The 8,977-nt window shown below is 36.8% G+C and overlaps 1 protein-coding gene across 2 annotated transcripts in view; it reads left to right on the plus strand.

The window, feature by feature from the left end:
- The window catches only part of LOC106884368 (sodium-dependent dopamine transporter), a 242,943-nt gene that overhangs the window by 120,863 nt on the left and 113,103 nt on the right, over window positions 1-8,977 (plus strand). The gene's annotated exons all lie outside the window — the stretch shown is intronic.

The following is an 8,977-nucleotide window of genomic DNA, read 5'->3' on the forward strand; positions in this document are numbered from 1 at the left end:
ATCAATGGAACTGTAAAGATATGTAAAACTTTCCAAAAATTTGGCACATAAATACATATGCATGCATCTAGACAGGAAAATATATACATAAAAACGCATCCATAAAACAAACATACAAATCTGCGCATACACTAACACCAAATACTGCACACACACACACATATGCACAAATACCTAGATGATGTTGATAAAAGTTCCAATGAAGGAGCCTTGAATCTATGTTAGAGTCCGGCTCTTTCTCTATGGACAAGAAATACAGAAATGAAACTGATTGATAACATACATATATGTTTGATAGGTTGGTTGATATGGCAATAAAGGCTAAGAGACAGGCTTGAGAAACTTGGGAGGAAAGGGGTCATAGAAGAGCAGCTAGACAAGTGCATTTGGCTAAAAGTGAAGCAGAAAGGAAGAGAGCTGCACTTGTCCTGCAACATGAGGATCAGTGACATAAAGTGTTTAGAATTCTGAGACAGTGTGTGAGATAGAGCTGAGACATCACTGGTGAGAAGTGTGTTTGGAATGATGTGTATTATGTATTCCAGTACTTCATATAAAAATCTGCTCAGAAAAATAACTATTTTATGTTTGATGTTTTAAATGATTCATGGAGTTGTTTAAAATAGCTACAATAGCAGCAAAATATTACTAACCATCTACTTTTTCATAAGTATATAGCCAGTTTATTCTGCATTTGATGTAGCATTTGAATGTAGCATTTGAATCTTATACTTTGCCCCTGTAAAAAAAAAAAAAATAAGAAAGAAAAGATATTTTAACAGAGTTCTGATTCATTCCTGCAATGACTGGAAAATTTCCAGAAAGCTATTCATATTATCATGCTTGACTGCACATTATTAAGCTGTTTCAGTGGCAGTGTTCAGTAGAATTTGACTTTACTAGATAAAATTCCATGTAGAATTTAATTACACCCCTTACAGATCTGAGTTCAAATCCCACCAAGATCTACTTTACATTTTATCTTTCTAGGTTTATATTAACTGGTTCTTGTTGCTTACTTGAATCTGTTAAATCTACACCTTTCTCCTAAAATTTGTGCCTTTCTCCTAGTATTAGAAATCATTATTATACCTTTTGTCTTTTCAAAGTCAATAAAATGAGTACTAGTCAAGTACTGAGGAGGTCTTTGCAATCGACTTCTCCCCACCCCTAACAACTGCAGGCCTTTTACTAAAATTTGAAGTCATTATTATGCTATCTTTTTATATTGATATATTTGTCAGGAATTCTGTTTGATCAACATATATAGTAAAATTCCTTAGTAACTCATATTTTGCTTCTCCCAGAGAGCTGCTGCCTTGGTTATATAAAAAACTGTAATGGGACTGATATTCTTATATAAACACTAGCATATACAAGATGACACTGCATCAATTTCATTAAGATTTTGTAAATAATACTAATTTTACATCATTTTTTAGATAATCTTAGTTGATATTTTTGTTTTCCCACAAAAATACAGAAAGGTGCTGTATTTATCTCATTCTGTTAGGTTTGTAAAGTTGTCTTCAACTAAGGATTAACTGTTATTGGATGGATCTGATTCTTGTGAGATCCATTTCATCTCTTGTAAGATCTTTCATTAGGATCAACCTTGGAAGTTGATTCGAATGAAAGGATATATTAAGCCCTTAGCATCTAGATTACTCTGTCAAATGTCTGGTACTTATTCTATTGGTATGTTTTTTTTTGGTGGGGGAGGGGGCTAAACTGCTAAGTTATGGATATGTAAACAAACCAACATCAGTTGTCAAGCAGGGGTTTAGGATATACACAAACATAAACACACACATACATATGACAGGCCTCCACACAGTTTCCATCAACCAAATTCACTCACAAGGCATTAGTGAGCCTGAGGCTATAGAGGAAGTCATTTGCCTAAGGTGCCATGTTGTGGGACTGAACTTGAAACCATGTAGTTGTAGAGTGGACTTCTTAACCACACAGCTATGTCTATGTCTGTATAACTATAAGAAAACAAAAGAAATTTTTTTATTTATTATTTATTTATCCTTCTTCCAAAATTCTTCCTGTGATATTTAAGAATATTTTAAGCTTATAGACAGAGCCAATTTGTAAACAATGAGGTACATTTCACAGAAGACAACTGACAGGAAATGACTTTTGAAGGTCCATTCTTTGCTCATGATGAATTCTATCCCACCTGTTGCTCTTGCACTTTCTGATTTTCCCATTCTCATAATGCTTCCATCTGTCCATCTCACATTTATTTCTTTTATTCAATGTGTTTTGCAGAGCCCTAGCACATTGCATTCAACCTTTTTCTCCTCCATTAGATGGGCCATTCCAGTTCTCTTTGCCAAAGACCTGCAATTGGGGGAAAATATGGCAGACTGTTATCTGATAGCTTTGTAGTCTATAGGTACTCAAGATTCTTATCAACCTCTGGTTGCTCAGATTTTGTTCTGTTGCCATAGAGCAGTCCATGACGTGCAGGATTCTGAGATTCATTCTTCATATTGTTGTTGCTTTCAAATGAAATCACCCTGATGGCTATGTGGGCAGGCCATGATTACCTCTTCAGATTATAACCTCTATTGAATAGACAGTCTCTACTTAAGGTATGTAGTTCCATGCCTTTATAGCTTGGTTGGACCTGCTAAGGCATACACCCTGCTACCATAGTTACTGAATGACCATTGTCACTGTTGCACCACTATGAGATACTGAAGTCTCGTTTTGCAACATATATGTATATATATTTATTTATGTATATGTACACATGTGTGTATAAATATTTGCATTTACACGCACGCATGTGTGTGTGTGTGTGTGTGTGTGTGTGTTTGTCTGTTTGTCTGTCTGTCTGCTGTTATACATATTGTCTACTCTTGAAACAAGCAATACTGCATTTCAGCTGCCGAAAATTTTATCAAATCCGTTTTACCTAAATAAACCCATATCTTATTGTATACTAGTGTATGTCTTGAAAAGTACAGTTGTTGCTCTATGGAAAGAAACAGTGATATAAAATATTTGCTGCTGCTATTGGTGGAATTATTCAGTTAATCTCCAAATGTGCAAATCCTTTGTTAGTTTTATTACTACTTTGTTGTTGTTTAGCCTCAAGTCAATCTTGATTGAGCAGACTTATGATCAAAAGCTTTATAGTTGTGATCATCCCTTCTTTGTCAGTCTTTGTCTTTTTATTATCATTTTTGTTTTATTGTTGTTGTTTAGCCTCGAGTCAGTCCTGATTGAGTAAACCTGTGACCAAAGGCTTTTAAATTGTGATCAGCCGTTCTTTTATTCAAACACAATGAATACTGAAGACTACATTATCTAATTTATCCTTCTTTTTTTTTTTCTTTTTGGAGGATAGGATCTAGTTTGAGGGAGACTTAGATACTGTTTCTTGCATACTGAGTAAGATACATGATCCCCTTGTTTGTTTGTTTTTATTACTGTTATTGTTGTTCAGCTCCAATTCAGCTCTTATCAAACAGACCTGTGGTAAAAGTCTAATAATCATGATACTTATTTAAAACCCTTTTCTCCACTCCTTTTGACTTTCAGCTATCTTTGCTTCTCTCCAGTAGAATCTCTGCTTTTCCCTTGCAGCTTCTTTTCAAACTTTGCTACACCATGTCATATGTTTCCCCAAGGGAAGACCTTTCACTCCCAAGTCTTGTTAGTTTTTGAATTACCATTGATGCTTCTGTAATTTTACCTTTTTTCTAGCTATAGGTATCAGTCCTATGCAATCCAATTTTCACCTCTGGGAAGAAGTGGTCCATATTATCCTGGCCTCTATCCTTTGACCTGTCCAGCATAGGAAGCACAACATGGAGCTTGCATTTTGCTGGTATAGCTCTCAGTTATTCTGTAAACTAGTACAGTATTTTGAAAGAAAAAAAATTCCTTTTCTTAGAAAATACAAAAAATGTAAGAGTAACATTTTAACATAAGCTTTAGGTTTCTTTATTTAATTTATTTTTTGTGCATTATTTATTTTTATGAAGCTGAAGTTGAGTCATAGTCTGGATGGCTTGGTTTTAGCAACAATTCTGATTGAATCAACATTTCTGGACAAACTAAACATTATCCAAAATACAGTGAATTCATGTGATATTTATGTTAGGCATAAATAAACTTTGGCAAGGCTGTCTATGGCTGGTAGTTATTAATAAATACTTAAGTTATTCTTGTCTGCTTAGGAATTTGATCTAAAATCACATGTAGTGACTAACACAATTGCATTTTGATAATCAATATAGCCCTTAGCAACACTTAAAATCATAGATCAATAATGGAGCTCTTACACTGTTATTCAACCTGCTAGAAATGGAAGGGATATCCCTCCTTATATTGCACTATGTTATATCTACTTGAGCTGAGATATTCATTATCATACCAGACAAAATACTTGGTGACAATTCTTCCAGCTCTATACATTCTGAGTTCAAATCCAGCTGAGATCAACTTTGCCTTTTACTCTTTTGGGGGTCAATGTAAGCAACTAATCCCCACTTCCTAAAATTGCTGGCCTTGTGCCACAAATTTGAAATAATTATTTTATTATAAAACTATGAACGATCAAGCATCAAAATCTTCCACATTGCATATATGACCTGAATCTCTACGTTCACTTGAGTTGCTAAGATGTCAGTTGTTGGCCAATTCTTTTAGGCTTTGTTGTGGAGGCGCAATAGCTCAGTGGTTAGGGCAGCAGACTCGCGGTCATAGGATCGCGGTTTCGATTCCCATAACGGGCGTTGTGAGTGTTTATTGAGTGAAAACACCTAAAGCTCCATGAGGCTCCGGCAGCGGATTGTGGCGAACCCTGCTGTACTCTTTCACAACAACTTTCTCTCACTCTATCTTCCTGTTTCTGTTGTGCCTGTAATTCAAAGGGTCAGCCTTGTCACACTGTGTCACACTGAATATCCCTGAGAACTATGTTAAGAGTACACATGTCTGTGGAGTGCTCAGCCACTTGCACGTTAATTTCACAAGCAGGCTGTTCCGTCGATCGGATCAACTGGAACCCTTGATGTCGTAAGCGACGGAATGCCAACAAATAGGCTTTGTGGGTTACTTTTATCTTCTTTCACTTTGTCCTGTATTTTCCTGTTTCTTTTTTTCTTTTTTTATTATCTTTTTCCCATTTCGTTTTGGTGATATCTTAGGCTTTCTACCAACTCCAACTTCACTACATACACACACACACACACACACACACATACATACATACATACATACATACATACATACATACATATATGTGAGAGTGTGTGTGTGTGTGTGTGTGTGTGTGTGTGTGTGTGTGTAAAGCAAAATGAGCTAAGAGGAATAACTCACAGTGACCAATAGCATGAATTTGGACAACAGTGACATAAAATTGTGCATTAAATACCATACAAGATAAACTATTGTTTTGTTGAAACCATCTTTGCTTCAAGAGTAGGTAAACCAATGCCTAGCATTTATTGCAACCAGCTCCAAATGAGAAAGGTCTGTCAAGGAAAACACCCAATCTTGTGAAGTAACATGCCATGGACTATGGAGTTAAGCTTTGATAAATGTAGAGAGAGAGCAATATTGCCTGTATAACAGGTATTCTTCTATTTTCTTTTACTTCTTTAATTCTTTTGACTGCAACCATGCTGGAGCACCACCTTGAGGAGTTTTAGTTGAACAAATCGACCCCAGCCTCATTTGCTGAACTGCTAAGTCACAGGGACGTAAACACACCAACACCAGTTATCAAGTGGTGATGAGGGAACAAACACAGACAAAAAGACACACACACACACATATATATATATATACGTATATATATGGTGGGCTTCTTTCAGTTTCCGTCTACCAAATGTACTCACAAGGCCTTGGTCGGTCCGAGGCTATAGTAGAAGACACTTGCTCAAGGTGCCATGCAGTGGGACTGAACCTGGAACCATGTGGTTGGGAAGCAACTTCTTAGAAGACCTATGTATGAATAGGAGTAAGAATCCTGTAGAGGTGAATGGTTTCTACAGGCTGGTCACAAGTAGGTTTTATGTGCCCCATAGAAAGAAATCAAGGCTGTTGAAGCCAGATATTCAAATAAATGCAACAGAAAGATATCAAGAGAAAAGGAAAAGAGAGAGGAAGTGAGAGGGGGAAAGAGAGAGTATGGGAGATAGATGGGTAGGAGGGAAAGAGAGAGATAGGCAAAGAGAGAAATAGTAAGAGACAAAGTATCACACATGATGATGTTTACAAGCTTAGAGGAAAATTTAAAGACAATAAACATAAAGGTAGATCAAGCTCACTTACAAGGAAAATTTATCTGAAAGAAAAATCACAATTCTTTAGAAGTAGTTAATTAATTGATGCTAATTGTGGGCAGCAAATAGGTGGGGAAAATCAAAATAGCTGAGCAGCATGTTGAAGCTATGTTACTTGGATGAAGCCAAAAGTTCAAGTGGATGCAACAGAGAAAGAGATACTAAAAGATAGAGAGAGAGAGAGAGAGAGAGAGAGAGAGAGAGAGAGAGAGAGAGAGAGAGAGAGAGAGAACAAGAAGGATCACAGAAGGTGATGGTTTTCAACTAAGAAGAAAAGTTTAAGATAATCAACATTGAAATAGAAAAGCACAACTTACTGAGAAAAATTTTAAAGCAAAATCAAGGTTAAGAAATAATTCACTCAACACCCACACACACACACACACAACTGAAATAAACAGAGTATAGTAATGTAAATTGCATTATAAAGGGGCAACATAAATGCACCTTGAGTAAAAAGCACTGATTATCCCACTCAGATTAACAGTTAAGGTACTGTTTACACTTCTGAAGGTGGCAAGTTGGCAGAATCATTAGCACATCGGACGAAATGCTTAGCAGTATTTTGTCTGTCTTTACGTTCTAAGTTCAAATTCTGCTGAGGTCAACTTTGTCTTTCAGCCTTTCGGGGTTGATAAATTAAGTACCAGTTGTGTACTGGGATTGATCTAATTGACTGGCCCCTTCCCCAAAAATTTCGGCCCTTGTACTTAGAGTAGAAAAAAAAAAAAAAAGAATATTTACACTTCTGAAAGGATGTGAGCTGGCAGAATCATTAGCACCCCAGGCAAAGTGCTTAGTGACACTTCACCCATCATTATGTTCTGAGTTCAAATTCCACCAGGGTCAACTTTGCCTTTCATCTTTTCAGAGTCGATAAAATAAGTGCAGGTAGAGTTATAACTTCTACTATAGTTTCAAGCCAATCAAAGCCTTGTGGGCGGATTTGGTAGATGGAAACTGAAAACAGCATGTCACGTGTGTGTGTGTGTGTATGTGTGTGTGAGTGTGTGTATGTGTGTGTGTGTGTGCGTGTGTGTGTGTGTGTGTGTGTGTGTATGCGTGTGTGTGTGTGTATGCGTGTGTCTGTGGTGTGTGTGTATGTGTGTGGTGTGTGGTGTGTGTGTGTATGTGTGTATGTGTGTATGTGGTGTGTGTGTTTGTGTGCATGTGTGTGTGTGTGTTTGTCCCCCACTACCACTTGACAACCGGAGTTGATGTGTTTACATAATTATAGCTTAGTGGTTCGGCAAAAGAGACCAATAGAATAAGTACCAGGCTGAAAAATAAAATAGGTACTGTGGTCAATTCATTCAAATAAAAATTCTTGAAGGTGGTGCCCTAGCATGGCTGCAGTCTAATGACTGAAACAAGTAAAAGGTAAAAGATAAAAAATATTATAGACTTTCTTTTCTGTGTAAAATTCTTTACAGCTTGCACCTTATATAATATTGGTTCTAAATCTTGGCACAGTGCCAGCAATTCTGGCAGTTGATCACATTGACCCCAGTGCTCAACTGGTACTTAATTTTATTGACCCCAAAAGGTAGAAAGTCAAAGCCGACCTTGGCGATATTTGAATTCAGAGCTTAAAGATGGATAAAATGCTGCTTAGCATTTTGCCTGGTGTGCTAACAACTCTGTCAGCTTGCTACATTGCACCTTGTGTAATATACAATGTTCTTTTTGCAGTTGATATATAAGTTTGTTGCAAAAATGGTGCTATCATGGCACATATGTAATGCTTTCAAGATTGCAGGAGTGGCTGTGTGGTAAGTAACTTGCTTACCAACCACATGGTTCCAGGTTCAGTCCCACTGCGTGGCACTTTGGGCAAGTGTCTTCTACTATAGCCTCGGGCTGACCAAAGCCTTGTGAGTGGATTTGGTAGACAGAAACTGAAAGAAGACCGTCGTATATATGTATATGTATATATATATATATGTGTGTGTTTGTCCCCCCAACATCGCTTGACAACCGATGCTGGTGTGTTTACGTCCCTGTAACTTAGCGGCTTGGCAAAAGAGACTGATAGAATAAATACTAGATCTACAAAGAATAAGTCCTGGGGTTGATTTGCTCGACTAAAGGCGGTGCTCCAGCATGGCCGCAGTCGAATGACTGAAACAAGTAAAAGAGTAAAGAGAGTATAGTTAATGTTTAACCTTTATGATACCAACCCACCTAATACTCCAGCTCTTGTTCCAAGATACAAACTTCCTAAATTAAATTAAAATCTTACATCAAAATTCATGTTCATTTATGTTTCAAACACCAGCTTAACAAATAGAAAGTTGCTTTACTAAATTCTTCATTATCTTGATTTATTTTTTTAAAATAAAGGCAGTGTATCTCATTAGAAACATTGTAACGAAAGAGTTAACCTTTTACTCTTTACTCTTTTGCTTGTTTCAGTCATTTGACTGCGGCCATGCTGGAGCACCACCTTTAGTCGAGCAAATCGACCTCAGGACTTACACTTTGTAAGCCTAGTACTTATTCTATCGGTCTCTTTTGTGGAACTGCTAACTTACGGGGACGTAAACACACCAGCATCAGTTGTCAAGCGATGTTGGGGGGACAAACACAGACACACAAACATATACACACACATACATATATATATATATATATATATATATATATATATATATATATATATA

Source organism: Octopus bimaculoides, chromosome 1 (genome assembly GCF_001194135.2).
Source record: "Octopus bimaculoides isolate UCB-OBI-ISO-001 chromosome 1, ASM119413v2, whole genome shotgun sequence".
Classification (NCBI taxonomy): Eukaryota; Metazoa; Mollusca; class Cephalopoda; order Octopoda; family Octopodidae; genus Octopus; species Octopus bimaculoides.